General features: G+C 39.4%; 1 protein-coding gene and 1 long non-coding RNA gene across 2 annotated transcripts in view; one reads left to right on the top strand and one right to left on the bottom strand.

Annotated features, from left to right (window-relative positions):
* The window catches only part of SORCS3 (sortilin related VPS10 domain containing receptor 3), a 616732-nt gene that overhangs the window by 579766 nt on the left and 20578 nt on the right, over nucleotides 1–16388 (bottom strand). The window lies entirely within an intron of this gene.
* LOC130540562 (uncharacterized) lies at nucleotides 11935–13578 on the top strand. The gene is made up of 2 exons (XR_008954558.1): nucleotides 11935–12737; nucleotides 13053–13578. It is a non-coding gene; the product is annotated as an uncharacterized LOC130540562 (long non-coding RNA).

Below are 16388 nucleotides of genomic sequence, written 5' to 3'. Positions count from 1 at the left end.
TTCCATGTGTATTCTTAAAGTACACTCCCTTTATTGTTGCTTCAATGGGTCTATGCCCAGGTAAGAAATTTAACTTTGGCAACCTCACAATTGTTTAATTGTTTGAAGGCCAGACCATGCACACATGTGTCTAACATTGACATGGATTCTGTCATTACTAGAATGCAAGCTCCTGGGAAGTGGGTGTGCCTCCTGCTTTAAACAAATGTCTGGTCATCATCCTTCATACTTTAAAACACTGCAAAAGGGAGGAAACAAATATTTTAAATGTAATAATGAGATTGGTCCTCTTTGCTAAGCATATGCAGTCAGTCTCTCTCTCTCTCTCTTCACCCCCTATGTTTCCAGGAATGAAGATGGATGATCTTGATTTATCCACACTTTCTCCAGAAAGTCACACTGAGAAACAACTGGCTACTGGGGTGGGATATAGGTGGGATATAGGGATATCTTACAGAACAACAGGATAATGGCAGATAATGGCCTCATTCCTGCCACATTTCGTCCTCTGAGCCAACTGCTCTGATAGCAAGCCCTGGGGACCAAAGGGTGTTTAATGTTTCAGTAATGAAGATGATGGTTCAGGAGGCCTCAGGCAACTTCTCAGCCCAAACCTCAGCCTCTTGTTCAGCAACCTTTTCTGCCACACAACAAATGCACCAGGTTCCTGGGCAGGCTGCGACAGGCTGGCTAATGTTAGAGGAACATCCCGAATACATTAAAACACTGCAAAACACATTTGCATTCAACCTCTCTTTATTCTGTTTCTTCTTCAGTCCTTTTTTAAGGTTGTGTTATATTGTTTTCACTTTAAATGGAACCATCCTAATTCAGTCAAGGCTAGAAAACCAAATAATAGCCTCAGGATAGACTTTGCAAAAGAGAAAGCAAACCGACAGGGGAGCTGGCCCAGCTGCCAAAAGCTCAGGCAACAGGGGAGCAGCCTCTCTCCCAAACATGCCCAGATTGGGTTTGAAATGGAGTCCACAGCCACAGGAGATAAACGTGACTGTCACCACAAAAGGTTGGACTTCTCAGGGGTAGTTACAGCCTTCACTGCAGCCTGAACCTTGCTCAACCCGCTTATTCTGTGTGTCCCAGTGCACTGGATAACCATGATTTGCAGAGTGCTGACAATGACACCAAAGAGGATCCAGACATGACCATTAATCTCATGCCCCAGCCATTGTGATCTGAGTGACCAGGGTGAACTGGCATTATGTAATGGGTGTCTCAAAAGCTGAATTAAAATAAGAGATGTCTCAGAACACAAGAACCTCATATGATCTGGATGGAAGTGGAGAGAAGGCACACACTACCATTCGACCACTGGAGACAGAATGAAATCAAGTTAAAATTCAAGATCAAGGTCAAGACCTAGAAATCACATGACTGAGAAAGAAACAGAAAAAAAAGAGATGAAAGAGACAGAAAAAAGACACAATGCCCTAGGCTTACAGGAGGATTTGGGAGTAACTGTTCTCTTCCTTACAAATCTTCCCCTTTGTTTACTCTTCCTCTGAGTGCAGTAGAAAGAATAAGCTCTGATTCTCAGAAGATCTGGGTTCTCCTCCAGCCTCCAGTCCTCACTAGCCCTATGTCCTATCACAAGTTAACTTGGCTCTCAGAGCACCTGGAACATAGGAGGCACCCCAAAAATTCTTCTTTTATTCTCCTATTTTACATACTCCATTACCTCATTTTCTCTCTTGCTTCTCTTGTTCTTACCCATGTTATCATCATTATTCCTTCTATATATTAGCTTTTCCTTTTTTCCATACAATTAGATGATGTCAACAAAACTTAGACTTGAAAAAGAGGCTTTTATCCATAACCTAGTAAAAAGTATCCATAACCACCTATAGCAAACACGATGATTCATAGGGAAATATTGAATGTTTTCCCCTGAACTCAGGAACAAGAGAATTATGTCTACCACCACTTCTATTCAACATTGTGGGTAGGTCATAACCTGTTCAAAAAGGCAAGAAAATGAAATAAAAGGTATAAATAAAAGATATGAAGACACAAAACACCTTTGTTCACAGATGACATAATGAAAATCCAATTTAAAGATTATACTAGGAACAAAAATTAGAAAATGAAAAATTTTTAATTCCCACTTAAGGTATCACAAAGCATCAGATCCCTGGGAATAAATCTATTGAAAGATGTACAAGACCTTTCAACTGAAAAGTATGAAACACTGCTGAGAGAAATTAAGGAAAATTTTAAAAGGTTCCTCTTCCCCAAGCTTACTGACTGATATAATCCTACCCTAAAATCCTAGCAGGATTTTTTTGTGGAAATTGGCAAGTGATTCTAAAATGTTTATGAAAACACAAACAGTCCAAAACAGCCAAGACAATTATGAAGGAAAAAAAGATAAGATTGGCAAACTTAGATTACCAAATAATAAGATTGATTATAAAGCTACAGTATTAACACAGTGTGATGTTGGTATTAGGATAGGAAAATAGAGCAATGGAACCAAATAGAAAGTTCACAAATGGACACACAAGTAAGATGCCTGATTTGCAACAAAGACATCTTTCCAGTAAATGGTGCTGGGCCATCTGGAGTTCTATATGAGAAAAGAAAATGAAATTGGCCCCCTTCGTCACATCAGACACTCAACACATAAAACAAGTTCTGGAAGAATCACGAGCCTAAATGTGAACATTAAAACAATAAAACTTCTAGAATAAAACATAGGAGACTATCTCCCTGACCTTGGAATAGACAAAGATTTTATAACCTTAAAAGAAAAAAATACTCAATTGTATTTCATTAAAATTAAGAACAGACTGTAAGAAGATATCTACAATAAATATATCTGACAAAGAAGTCAAGTCCAGAAAATAAGGAACTTACAAATCTAACTTAAAAATAGACAATGCAATATAAAATGGACAAAATACTTGAACAGGCATTTTACTAAAGAATATATCCAAATGGCCATTAGGCATATGAAAAATGCTCAACATCTCAGTAATTGAATTAAAAACCACAATGGGATTTATCACCATACCCAACAGAATGACTAAAATGAAAAACGTTAAAAAAAATTAGGCATTGGCAAGGAAGTGAAATGATTAGAAATCTCATCCATTGCTGGAGGGAGTAGAATCGGTACAACCACTCTGGAAAATTACTTGGTGGTATCTACTAAAATCTACTTTATGACCCAGCTAGTCTACCCTTGGGTATATATGCCAAAGAAATGAGTACAGATGTCCAAAAAATGTACAGGAATGTTCATATAGCCAAAAATTGGAAACAAGTCAGATGTCCATGAATTACAGAATAGATAGATAATTTGGATATATTCCTATACTATGGAGAAATAAAAAGAACAAACTAAAGTTATATATATCCACAGGGTTAAATCTCACAGACATAATGTTAATTGAAAAAAAACCCTTAACAAAAAAGAGAATACAAGGATTATACATATTAGCTATCTATTGCTGTGTAACAAATTATTCCAAAACTGAACAGTTTAAAACAACAGATATTTATTGTCTCACAATTTTTGTGGGTCAGGAATGCAGGTACATCTTACCTGGGTCTTCCAGCTCACAATTTTTCACAAGGCATTACGAAAGATGTCAGCCAGGCTACCGTAATCTCAAGGCTCAACTGAGAGAAGATTTGCTTCCCTCACTCACTATGGATATAGGGCCAAGGGCCTTAATTCTTCATTGGTTGTTGCCAATAAGGCAGCTAAAAACACAAAGGCTTTTCATCAGAGCAAATGAGGAGAGCCAGAGACCACAAAATCAAAATGAAAGCCAAAGTCTTTTGTAACCTAATCTCAGAAGTGATACCCCATCACTTTTGCCAAATACTATTCACTACAAGCAAGTTACTGAGTCCAGTCCACACCCCAGGGGAGGAGTCTGTACAAGGACAGGAATATTAGAAGGCAAAGGCTGTTAGAACCACATTAGAGCTGCATATAGTGGCCATCTACCATGCTGTCTTATTCCATTTATATGATTTTCAAGAACAGACAAAACTTAATAGAAGAAAGAACATTGATTATTCCCAGGGGGAGAGACTACTGGTCTACAGCAAACATAAAGGAGCTTTCTGCAGTGCTATAAATTGTTCTATGTCTTGATCTTGTTTGGGTGGTGAGTAACATCAGCGTAATCAGGTGTTGAAACTTCATTGAAATGGACACTGAAAATGTATGCTAGCTAGCTAATGTATTTCAAAGAATTATTAATTTACATTTTTGGGCACATGATGTATAAAGATGTAATTATGGCATCACCAACCAAAAGGGGTGAAGATAGAGCTGTTAAAGGAGGAGAGTTTTTTATGTTATTGAAGTTAGGCTGGTATAAATTTAAGTTAGTTGTTATAACTTTAAGATGTTAAATATAATCCCTATGGTAACCACAAAGAAAATAGCTATAGAATATATACAAAAGGAGACTGGGTGCAGTGGCTCATGCCTGTAGTCTCAACACTATAGGAGGCCAAGGCAGGAGGACTGCTTGAGCCCAGGAATTTGAGATCAGCCTGGGCAACATAGCAAGACCCTGTCTCTACCAAAAAAAATTTAAAAATTAGCTGGGCATGGTGGCATGCACCTAGGAGGTTGAGGCAGGAGGATCACTTGTCCCCAGGAATTCAAGGCTGCAGTGAGCTATGATCACACCACTGCACTCCAGCCTGGGCAACAGAGTGAGACTCTGCCTCAAAAACAAATGAACAAACAACAACATCAAAAAATACACACACACACACACACACACACACACACATGGAAATAAGAAATAAACTTACTTTTTTTACTACAAAAAATATCAACTAAACACACGCAAAAGAAAATAGTAATGCAGGAAATGGGGGGCAAAAAAGCTGTAAGGCATATATAGAAAACAAATATCAACATGTCAGAAGTAAGTACCTCCTTATCAGTAATTAACTATAAATGTAAATGGACTAAATTCTCCAATCAAAAGCAGAGATTGGAAGAATGGGTTGTTAAGACATGATCCAATTATATGCTGTCTATAAGAGACTCAGTTTAGATCCAAACATGCAAACACATTGGAAGTGAAAAGATGAGAAAAAAATTCCATGCAAACATTAACCAAAAGCGAACAAAGGTGACTATACTAATATCTAACAAAATCGACTTTAAATCAAAAAAAGTTGTAAACAAGAGACAAAGAAGGACAATATACATTAATAAAAGGTTCAGAACAGCAGGAAAATGCAACAGTTATGAATACTTAATGACAGACCATGAAAATATATCAAGTAAAAGCATTACAAAATTGAAGGGAGAAATAGCTTTATAATAACAGTTGAAGATTTTAATACTTTACCCTCAAAAAATAGATAAAACAACTAGACCAAATATAAGGAAATGAAAGAATACAATAAACCACTTAGATATAAACATATACAGAACATTCTATTCAGCAGCAATGAAAATTAAACAACACACTCTTAAACAAACAATGCAGCAAAGAAAACATCAAAACAGAAATTAGAAAATACTTAGAGATGAATGAAAACAAAAACACAAAATACCAAATCTTATGGGATGCAGCAAAAGCAGTCCTAAGGGGGAAATTTATAGCTATAAACACTTACAATTAAAAAACAGGAAAGATCTCAAATCAATAACCTAACTTAAGAATCTAGAAAAAGAAGAAAACTAAACCCAAAGCTAGCAGACAGGAAAAATAAAGGTCAGAACAGAGATCAGAGAACAGAAAAACACTAGAGAAAATCAACGAAACCAAAAGTTGGTTATTTGAAAAGATCAGTGAGATTGACAAATATTTACCTCACTAGACTAAGAAAAAAAGAGAGAAGACTCAAATCACTAAAATAAAAAATGAAACTGGAAACATTACTATTGATTCTACAGAAACAGAAAGGACTATAAATGAGTACTATGAACAATTGTATGCCAACAAATTGGAAAACTTAGATAAAATGGACAAATTCCTAGAAACACAAAACCTACCAACACTAAATGATGAAGAAGTAGATAATCAGAATAGACCTATAACAGTAAGGAAATTAAGTAGCCGAAAATCTTCCAAAAAATAAAAACCCTGGACCTGATGGTTTCACCAGTGAATTCTACCAAATATTTAAAGAACTATCACCAATCCTTCTTAAACTTTTCCAAAAAACTGAAGAGGAGGGGAAGCTCTTTAACTCATTCTATGAAGCCAGCATTAATTACCCTGATACCAAAGCCAGTCAAAGACACTATAAGAAAAGAAAACTATAGACCAGTATCCCTTATTGACACAGCTGGAAAAATCCTCAACAAAATACTAGTAAACCAAATGTGGCAGCATCTTAGCAGGATTATACGCCATGACAAGTGGTATTTATTCCTGGAATACAAGGATGGTTCAACATATGAAAATTGACCAGTATACCACATTAACAGAATGAAACAGAAAAAAACACACGATCACCTTAGTTGATGCAGAAAAAGCATTTGACAAAATCCACCAACCCTTTCATGATAAAAACACTCAACAAACTAGGAATAGAAGGAAACTACCCCAGCCAGGCATGGTGGCTCACACCTGTGATCCCAGCACTTTGAGAGCCTGAGGCAGAAAAAAATGAGCCCAGGAGTTCAAGATCCTGGGCAATATAGTAAGACCTCATCTCTACAAAAGAAAAAAAAAATATTTAAGTTAGCCAAGCATGGTGGCACACACCTGTAGTCCCAGATACTTGGGAGACTGAGGTAGGAGGATTTCTTGAACCTGGAAGGCAGAGGTTGCAATGAGCTCAGATTGTGCCACTGTACTCCAGCCTGGGCAACAGAACAAGACTCTGTCGCCAAAATAAATAAATAAATAAATAAGTAAAAGAATGAAACTACCTTAACATAATAGGAGCCATATTAAAAAAAACACACAGTTAACATCATACTCAATCATAAAAGACTGAAAACTTTTCCTCTAGGATCAGGAACAAGTCAAGGAAGCTGGCTTTTACCAATACTGTTCAACACAGTACTGAAAGTTCTAACCAGAGCAATTAGGCAAGAAAAAAAAAGGCATACGAATTGGAAAGAAAGAAGTAAAATTATCTCTGTTTACAGACGATATGATATAGTATGTACAACACTTAAAGTTTAAAAAAAGATTGGAACTAATAAATTCAGCAAAGTAGCAGGATACAGACAATAATCAATTGCATATCATTACATTAACAAGGAACAATTGGAAAAGAAAATTATGAAAACAATTTCATTTATAATAGCAGTAAAAATAATAAAATACTTAGGAATTATCAAAGGACAGAAAAGAGTTGTCAATGAAAATTATAAAATACTGCTGAAAGAAATTAAAGACATAAATAAATGGAAAAACCCCATGTTCATGAACAAGAGACTTAATATTGTCAAAATGTCAATACTATCCAAAGCAATCTACAGATCCAATGCAATCTCTATCAAAATCCCAATGATGTTTTTTGCAGAAATAGAAAGGCCCATCCTAAAATTCATATGGAATCTCAAGGGAGCCTGGATAGCTAAAACGGTCCTGAAAAAGCAAAACAAATCTAGAAGACTTATACTTCCTGAATAAAATCTTACTACAAAGCTACAGTAATCAAAACAGTGTGGCACTAGCATAAAGACAGATACATAAACCAATAGAATAGAGCCCAGAAATAAACCTTCATATAAATGGTCAAATGATTTTTGAGAAAGGTGCAAAGGCCATTCAATGGGGAAAGGACAGTCTTTTCAATAAATGGTGCTGAGAAAACTTGATAGAAAACAATTAAATACCTAACACCATATATAAAAATTAACTCAAAATGAATAAAAGACCTAAATGTAAGACCTAAAACCATAATGCTCTTAGAAGAAAATTTATGGGAAAAGTTTCACTACATTGGATTTCTTAGATACAACACCAAAGGCATAGCCAACAAAAGAGAAAAATTGGAGTTTATGAAAATTAAAAAATTTTATATATCAAAAGATGCCATCAGCAGAGTAAAAAGGCAACCTGCAGAATGGAAGAGAATATTTGCAAATCATACATCTGATAAGGGGTTGGCATGCAGAATATATAGAGAACTCCCAAAACTCAACAACAAAACAAGCAACTCAATTTCAAAAATGGGCAAAGGACTTGAATAGACATTTCTCCAAAGGAGATACACAAATGACTAATAAGCACATGAAAAGATGTTCAATATCACTAATCATTAGAGAAATAAAAATAAAAACTACAATGAGCTACTACTTCTTCCATTCAGATGACTACTATAAAAAAAAAAACAGAAAGTGTTGGTGAGGACGTGGAGAAATTGGAAGACTTGTGTTCTATTGGTACAGCTACTATTGAAAACAGTGTGATGGTTCCTCAAAAAACTAAATGTAGAACTACAATATAATATAGCAATTCCACTTATGGGCATTTCCCCAAAAGAAGTGAAAGCAGGATCTCAAAGAGATACTGGTATACCATATACCCATGTTCATAGCAACATTATTCCCAATAGCTGAAATATGAAAGCAACCCAAGTGTTCATCAACAGGTGAATGGATAAACAAAACATGGTAAATACATACAATGGAATATTATTCAGCTTTAAAAAGGGAGGACATTCTGACACATATTACAACATGGATGAACCTTGAGGGCATCATGCTAAGTGAAATATTCCAAAGGCAAATGCTATATGATTCCACTTATTAAGGTAGCTAGAGTAATCAACATCATAGAGACACAAAGTAGAATGATGGTTGTCAGGGCTGGAAGTAGGGTAGAATGGGGACTAATTATTTAATGTGTATGGAGTTCGTTTTGCAAGATGAAAAGCGTTCTAGAGATGAATGGCAGTGACGCTGGTACAACATTATGAATGTACTTAACGCTACTGAACTATACACTTTAAAATGGTTAAGATGGTAAACTTTTATGTTATGTGTATTTTGCCACAATAAAAATAATAAATGTTTTAAACCTGTGCACTCTAGTACATGTATATTATACATCAATAAACATGCTGAAGGGAAAAAGCATATAGTAGCTACTACCCTTTCCCCTTCTATACTGAAGATTTGGAGGCCCAGAAAGATGAACTGACTTCCTAAAGTCACAGAGCCACTTTTGAGTGGCAGTGCTTGTTCTTAACACTTCTCTCTGCTGAAGTGTATGTGCATATCAACACAGACACATGTCCAGCTGAACTAACTTCCCCGCTGGAAGATAACTCTTTGCTCTCAGAGGGAGGGGACTGCACCTGTTTAATTTGCTTTAACAGTCCTAATGTCAGAATCGCACTTGGGGAAAATATCTCTAATATCTGATAAGGCTCTCGGGAATTAGTTCCAACTAAGAGTTATTCTTCCTAGACTCCCTTCACCTATGGTGCCTGTAAATGGTGAACAATTAAAATGCCAATTATTCTGACCCTTCTAATTCAAACTTGAGAAAGTCTAGATATGATCTGTGCTATAGTTCAAGTTTTATTCTGAGTTCAAAAAGTATTTGCATAATTTTTGGGGAAAATATGCAAATGGTACATTTGACCCACTTAAATACAGTTAATTTTGATGAGACAGACATCATGGTAAGACAATACAAGTGTATCTCACTGAATCTGAATATCAACATTATGAAGTAGGTACTAATATATATTCATGCCTATTTTGTATATGAAGACATTTAAATGTAGGGAATATAGGTAACTTGCCCAAGACCATATAGCTAGTAAGAGGCTAAACCAGGATCAAATTCTTGTCTCTCTCACTCCAAACCCTGTGATCTTAATTAATTCACTATTCACTCCCCATGTAACACTTAACAAAGAAAAAGAGGAAAAAAAGGCACTTAGTAGTTCTACATGTGCCCGTCATAAATGGTTCTGATAGAATCAATAAAGCAGGCCCAGAAGGGCCCCCTTAGAAGTCAGACCAAGTTACTGTAGGCCCTGGAAAGAACAAGGTTGGATAGTAAAGGCACTTAATATGGTTTACTAATGCGCGTGCACACACACGCGCGCGCGCACACACACACAGCTGTTGCAATAAAGTCTAATTGCAGACCTCCAACCAGCAAGGTGCTCATCTGAGTTGGGTAACCCAGACACTGGAGACCAAACTGAGACCAACCTGCCCACTTTAAATCCTAGGAGTGCCACGAAGGTGCCTTGAACTCAAGTGGCAAACACTCCTGAAACTCAGATGAATCAAGGAAAGCTCAGCAAGGTGACACAAATGGAAAGTATGAGGCCTCCTTACATCCATCTATTGCCACATGGGGCACCAGGACAGCAGCTCCCAGAGGAGGTCCATGGCAAAGCACCCCCAGCTCTTAGAACCCTGTGAAGCACTAAGCTGACACCATCCTACAGACTTGGACCAGTTGTATTAAGAGAAAAGGTGGCTAGATCACATGAATACAACTTAAAATCACAATCATAATGAACCTATGCAAACAACAATGACAAACAAGCTGTAGAACAACACAGGATTGGCCATTTACTCTGGGGTTTTGTTCCCTTTTAATGCTCACTTGTTACTTGTTCATTCATTTATCAGCCAGCGTTTGTTAAGAAAAGTCTACTAGACAATATTTTTTAACTGTGAAAAATGTAGTCATTTTTTTTCTTTAAAAAGGGACATTGCTCATTTATTTCTGTAGAAGACCATAGAAGCAGACCTAGATCAGGCTAGAGCCTGATCCTTGGGTAAACCAAGATATAAAACAGGGGAACAGTTTTCTCTCTCGAGGAGTTTATAGTCTAGAGAAAGAGAAGATCAGAGATCAGTAGGAAGAAACAGGATCAAGAGAGGAGGGCAGGCAGGAAGATCTCAGGAGAAGGGAGAAGACAAATGGAGAAGCAAGAAGATGGGGCATAGGCAGAGAAAAGCAGCTGAGGAGAAGTGTATTGGTTGTGGGGCCCAGCAGGTGAGCTCGGGAAAGTCAGTACATATGTCAGCACAGTGCCTTGCACGTCTAAGTCCATACCAACTAGGTTCAAAGCCTTGTCCCAAATTTAATAACATACAAACATAAGTAGTTCCTATGCACACTCCAGTATCTCCTCACTGAAAGCATCATGTCTGTTCTCTTCATGACACCTACCACAATTTTAACTATGTATATGTTATTAACTTGATAATTGTCTCCAACATATTCTCTCTCTTCTCTCTCTCTCTCTCCCAACACTAAGCTGCATGGGAACACAGTTTACATCTTATGCCCCTAATAATTTTCAGCTCTGCCATTTTCTAGCCGTGTTACCTTAGGCAGGTTATTTAACCTCTCTGATCCAATAGTCCAAAGAGACTTTGTGAGGATCAAATAAGAAATGCATATAAAATACAGGATAGACCAGCCTGAGAAACACAGAGAGACCCCATCTCTATCAAAAATAAAAAAAAAATAGTTGGGTATGGAGGCATGCACCTATAGTCCCAGCTACTTGGGAAACTGAGGCAGGAGGATCACTTGAGCCCAGGAGTTTGAGGTTACAGTGAGCTATGATCACATCACTGCACTCCAGTCTGGGCAACAGAGCAAGACCCTGTCTCTAAAATAAAACAAAATACAGGATAGCTCTCATTAAAATTATTCCATTTCCCTGAAGAAATACTGCACAGGAACAAAAGGTCCCAGGTCTGCATTCCACAAAAGCTCTTCCTCCTTATGCTAGATAAGGTTTATTCCTGCGGCTCATGGTTAGATTCTCCATTCAAGGATCCGGACAGAAAAATCCTATTTCTGTGACTGCGTCCTATTTTATTGGCATTTCATCCCTCCAGGCAGTTTCAATCCTCTCCCCTTTCCTCTTCTCCTCCTCCTGCCTGATGCTATGATGCCACAATCCAGTCTCTGTGACTCGGAGGAAATGTTTCCATGGTGATGAGCAGTGATGTCATAAAGGGGGGATTGTTACAGGGTTGAATAAAATCTGGCACTAGATGCACCCTGCCTCCTTATATAAGAGGGGGCGGGAGACAAGCCCTATCAGCACATCCCAGAAAATGGGAAACCGAATCACCCAGGGGATGGCAAGGAATGACCAGAGGGAAAGTTCCAGTTCTGTCCACCATGCACTACCAGCCCCATTTTGGAAAAGAACAGATTTAATAGACCTCACCAAGACAAGAATTGTTTTTCGTCAAAGGAAATCAAAGAAACAAACAAGAGGCAGTGACCACCAGAGACTTCACCTTTTGGTGTAGGAAAACCCAAGCAGACAGTGTCTACAGCCATCAAAGCCCAAAGTATTAAATATTTATTGAATAAGAACCCACGGACTCTTCCTAACCAGAGCCTTAGATTGCCATGTGCGTCTGATTGCTCCAAAGACAGACTATTGTGATTTTGGCCCCATATGCATTTTAGAGTAACAAGTCTTACCAGAAAAATAATAGCCAGCCCCAGCTTAATTCCTAGAGAAACTCAAACCACCTTGTTAAGAACAATCCCAGAGGAGAGTTTATACTAAGGAGCACTACACAATGCTGTTTGCCATCTCTGGGCCCTCTAAAAGCAAGCCCAACCTTGGAAAAGGAATGTCTGCCACCAGGGAAACATGGCTGCACTGCTGGAGGAAGAACTTGATCATGACGGGCAATGCTTGGAAGTAAAGAAGCATCTGCTGCCTTGGAAAGGTTTGGTCAGGGCAATCATTGTCACAGGCCACTTTTTTTCTCTGACTGTCTCTTGGAATTTCAGAGTGACTAAGTGATTGCTACAATTGTGAGTGCCGTGGAATAGACCCTGTTCCATAAAAGGTCTCCCTTGGTCCTACAGGAGGCTCTGGGAGCCCGTGCTTTAGCGAATGTATAGTCCCTCATTCTTTCTCTGGGCAGCTGGTTTTCCTGAAGGTTCTGCTCCCAGCAAGCACAGTCCACAGCAGTAGCTAAATGTGTGCAGTGCATGTGTACTTTTATGGTCTTCATCATTATTTATGAACTAACTTCAAAGGGAAGTCATTTCTATCCAGGAATCCTGGCATATGCTTTTTCATACTGATACATGCATAGAGATAACTGTGCTTTCTTATTATTCCAGAGAGCAAGAGGCGGTGTCTTCCAGAAGTCGGTGTGGGCAGCACCAAACCATCCACCATGTATCAGAGAAAAGCCAGAGAGCTGGAAGGCTCTATTCTCAGGCCACTCTCCAGTCCTCAAACATGTCACCATCTCTCATGCCTCCTTACTGGGCCCATGCTGTCCCCTTGACCAGGAATGTCCTCCACCCCCATCCCATCCCCATAGCCCCCTTCACTGTAAGATCTGGGCCCAGCAAATTGCCCAGCTCCTCTTCTCTGAATGCTTCTTTAATGTCTCTGAGAAGGAGTTCCTTCCTCCTTTACTGTCCATCTCTTCCACCACATGAGGGGTTTGGGGGAGCTCTTTGAAGACAAGGGACCCTTCCTCATTCATATTTGAATACTGGGCCCAAGCACGCGCCCCTAGTATCTGCAATACACACATGTCAAGGTGAATGGGGAGATAGATGCCAAGATCCTTGAGCGCTGCAAATCTTCACTGCCAACTTCAACTACTCCAAAATAAAGTCAAAATTTTAAAAGTAAGCTTTGATGACTCAAGTGACTAATTTTATGGACAAGGGCCCCTTAATGAAATCTAAGAGGAGGAATGTGGTGACATAAGCAGGACAGGGCTGTGAGACACTGAGCAAACAGTTTATCCTCCCTGAGCTTCGATTTTCTCATCTGTAAAAACGAAGAATGATGGCAATTTGAGCTCAAAGTCCATCTCTAACATTCTAACTCAGTGAAGCAGCCTGTGGCATTTTCACATCCTTAAACGGAAATATGTTACACGTCAAGGATGATTCCTCAAGGCATTTTGCTGCCCTCCTGGGTTGATATTTTTCCTTTCATTTTCACCTTAAGCCCCGCTCCTGTTTATTGCACAATGCACTCCAGACTGGGGATGGCTGACAATTCCCCCATGAAGGACACACTGTAAAGACAGATGGAACTGCTGCCTAGTCAAGCTGCACTTAATGCAACATCACCCCAAGACAGACTGCACCTTCTTCCCCAATGCATCTGAGCCTACCCTTAGCCAGCCTTCACCCTCGCCTCCCCCAACAACCAGCAAAGCTCTTCCCAAGTCATGCCTGAGCCCAGATAATTTCATTATTTTACAGAGGCATCTCTGTGTGCCCATATATCCTGTCAGTCTCCTTGTCCATGACAAATGCTTGGCATAAAAGTTACCTTTGGAAATGTGTTAAGGCAGGCAGCGTGCACATTCAGAGAGGCCAGGGTGGGGAAGGCGAGAAGGATGGGGGATGATAGAGATGTTCTTTACTGCGCATCAGAAAAATAAAAGAAGAGGAGTAGGGGGCTGCCAGGGTGAAGGAAAAAGCTCCTGGTTCATTCAGCAGCAGCATGCATGTGTTCAAAGTCTGTCCTAGTTGCTCAGCAACCTAGCAAAAGCATTTCAGAGAGCAAGAGGCTAATTGGATAAATGAATTAATTAAACATTTCTGAAGTCATTGCCGTAAATGACAACAGGCTTGTGTGGCCAGTATTTTGCTAGTGAAAATGTCTTCCCATCCCTACCTAAGCTTTGATCCAGAAAATGTGGGGAGCTGGGGAGCGAGGGAGCCACCACATAACAACATATCAGAGATGCTATGCGGAGAGAGGAAAGCAATGGAGGAAGCCCTGCCTTGGAGGAGAAGTTGAACTAAATGGCCTTCGAAGTCTCTTTCAACTTTTAATATTTGATCAGTTTTGCACTGCAGGGTAAGGAGGACAAGAAAAGGAGTAAATCCCCCCTCTGCCAGCCTGGAGGCAACTTAATAACCTGCTTTCCCACACCATCCTATGGGGTTTCCCTCTGCTGTACTTAAAGCAAGCAAGTGCCCATGAAAGGCGATAGACAGCAGTTGTTACGGAGTTTGTGTGGTGTTGGTGGTTGCTTTTTTCCCTTGCTCTGCTTTGCTTCTCCCTGTTGGCTTCCTTTAATTACAACAGAACCCCACTGGCTGCTGTAATGATGGAGAGGACTCCACTGTGCCAGGAGGGAGCGGGCAAGAGGTGGGAAGGGAACAGGCAGAGTGAAAGGAAGGCAGCCGGCAGCTCCCAGAGCTGGAAGGAGAGACGGCAGTGTGGGCTTCTGCTGCTCCTTCCACTAACAAGTTGCTGACTGACTCCAGGCAAAAACTCAGCCTCTCTGAGCCTTTCTTTTTCCTCCCATGAAGTAGGGAGAATGAATTTTGTGGTGTTTTGAGGACAATTGATGCCACTGCTAATTACATGTTTCCCTTGTTCAAAATTACTAAGAGTTCCCAGTGCCTATAAAAATAACATGCAAGTTTGCCAGTGGGCTATGCAATGCCTGTGTGATCTGGACCCATCTCTTCCTGCCTCTCCTAGTTCCCAAAAACACCCTATTACTTCTCACCTCCAAGCCTTTACTCATCTTGCTCTTTGCCTGGAAACACCAGAGCTTAAGTACAAATATTCAATGAAGGCTTCTAGAAAAGAACGTGCCAGCCTAATTGAAAAAAGGCCCAGGAGCTGAAAACCCATCTTAGCCCTCATGGGGTCAGCAGTTCAACCTTGCATTGCTGAGGCCTTGCTTCCCTTGCTGGTATGAATTGGAGAAGTGGGCTCTGTAACTCATCAAGTAAGGAGCTCTCAAGTCAGATGGTCCACGTGGGACTTGCAGCTCTGTCACTCACCAGCTTTGTGAGCTGGGTCAGGTATTGAGCCCCACCATGCTTTTATTTACTCATCTTTACAATGTGGCTCATAATAGTAGAAACTTCATCGAGTCACCATGAAGATTAAACAAGATGCTGAATGCAAAAGTTACAGCTCAATGTTTGGCACACAGTAAGAGTATCCTAATTGTGGTCTATCATTTTTGCAAAATTATGTCATTTTAAAATGAAATAAAAGCTGATGTCTTTACCTTCTCCCACCCTTTTGCTCTGATACTCTCAGCCTATCCGCACTCACAAACTCTGTAATATCCTGATTTCAACATCAATAATACAGTAGACTCAACTACCTTACATCTGTATTTTCCTCTATTTCATTACCCACTCTGAAGCTTATTAGCCATGTGAGCTTGATAATCTAACTTCTCTTCATCACAGTTTTCTGTTAAAGAGAGATAGTAATAACCTCCAACTCATAAAGTTATGAGGGAAAAATGAACTGACACAAATAAAGCACCCAAGACTGGCACCCGGCCCACAGCAGACCTTCAGTAAATGCTGGATCCCATCCCCAGATGCTTCACTTTTGATTCCAATATTGATTTGGATTTCCATCCTTCCGCCTACACATACTTCTCTTAGATTTTAAGTTCCCAGAAGGCCGAGATCAAGTCTGAACTGTTTCTTGTTCATCATCGA

The sequence above is a fragment of the Pan paniscus genome, chromosome 8 (genome assembly GCF_029289425.2).
Source record: "Pan paniscus chromosome 8, NHGRI_mPanPan1-v2.0_pri, whole genome shotgun sequence".
Taxonomy (NCBI): Eukaryota; Metazoa; Chordata; class Mammalia; order Primates; family Hominidae; genus Pan; species Pan paniscus.
This window is presented reverse-complemented; position numbering and strand designations above follow the sequence as displayed.